Source organism: Alexandromys fortis, unplaced genomic scaffold, assembly GCF_014885135.2.
Source record: "Alexandromys fortis isolate MF-2015 unplaced genomic scaffold, M_Fortis_MF-2015_v1.1 scaffold_175, whole genome shotgun sequence".
NCBI lineage: Eukaryota > Metazoa > Chordata > Mammalia > Rodentia > Cricetidae > Alexandromys > Alexandromys fortis.
In genome coordinates, this window is record NW_026068065.1 from 3,478,805 (window position 1) to 3,480,468 (window position 1,664).

The window sequence follows — 1,664 nt, forward strand, 5'->3', positions numbered from 1 at the left end:
ACAAAGTCTTCATATCAAGTTGAAATAGGACCAAGCCCCTCCACTGCTGTATTTCTCCATAAGGATTGGGCTCCAAAAAGCCATTTAATGCACTAGCGATAAATTCTGGTCCCATTGCCAGCAGCCTCACAGACTGCTCAAGCCACAGAACATTCAGAGGGCCTAGTTTAGTACTATTCAGGTTCATCAGGTGTCAGTCCACAGTCAATGAGCTCCCCAATAGCTCAGGTCAGCGTTCTCTGTGGATTTCATCATTATGATCTAGACCCCTTTGCTCCTCCCTCTCTTTGACTGGACACCAGGAGCTTGACCCAGTGCTTAGCTATAGATCTCTGCCTCAGTTTCCATCAGTTACTGGGTGAAAGGTCCATGATGGCAATTAAGTTAGTTATCAATCTGATTACAGGGCAGGCCAGTTTAGGCACCTGCTCCACTATTGCTAGAAGTCTTAGCTGGAGTCATCTTTGTGGATTCCTGGGAATTTCTCTGGCACCAGGTTTCTGCCTAACCCCTGAATGGCTCCCTCTGTCAAGATTTTCTTGCTTTCCCTCTCTGCCTCTCCCCCAACGCAACCATCCAGTTCCATCATGTTCTCCTCCCTTTACCCCTTCCAGTTTACTCAGATCTTATCTATTTCCCCTTCTCAGGCGCAACTATACACATCTCTCATATTCTTTTTTTTTTTTTTTTTTTTTTTTGGAGACAGGGTTTCTGTATAGCTTTGGAGCCTGTCCTGAAAGTAGCTATTGTAGACCATGCTGGCCTCAAACTCTCAGAGATCTGCCTACCTCTGACTCCCGAGTGCTGGGATTAAAGGGATGGGCCAGGCCACCACTACCCAGCTATCTCTCATATTCTTAAGTAGTAAATTATAGAGAGAAGGTAAATTTCTGATGGTGATTTGATTATGCAGGTCCTACAGTGAAGCTGACATTTCAGATTTGTGTGTGTAATGTTAATATGTGCATGTATTTGTGCATACATACATGTATTTGCATATTAAGGCCAAAGGTCAACATCAGAAGTCTTCCTTAACCACTACACCCTTTTTGATTAAAAACACTCTCTGAGACCGTAGAGCTCACTGATTTAGCTAAAAAGACCCAAGGATCCTGCTATCTCTGCTTCCCCCATGTACTTTGCCATGCACGGCTTTTTACTTGAGTGCTGGGAGTCCAAACTCTGTTTTCATTCTTCAGTTAGCTCAAGGCCTTTTGAATCTGTCTTGACCCTTTTTTTCATTACTACTCCTAAATATATCTTGAATGATATTTTTTTTAAAAAAATGTTCACGAAGTGTCAGCTGTTATCCTTTGCCAGAACAATAAGAACCAAATTGAATGAAGCCTTTGAAAAACAAAATGCCAAAACAAATATGCCAACAACAACATGAACACTTATATGTGCAAGTGCTACTAAACTATTCAAATTATTCAAATGATTGATACCTGTAAACTTTTATACTTCAACTCTTTGCCTGTAGTTTTTAAATATTTCAGAATTGGGATGGCTAGATGACTCAGAAGGTAAAGGTGCTTGATGCTAAGCCTGAGGACCTGAGTTTAAATCACTCATGGGTCCCACATGTGGAAAGAAAAAAAAATGCCTGATTCCTGACCATGTTGTCTGAGTGGCACACACACCACCTCTCTCTCTCTCTCTCC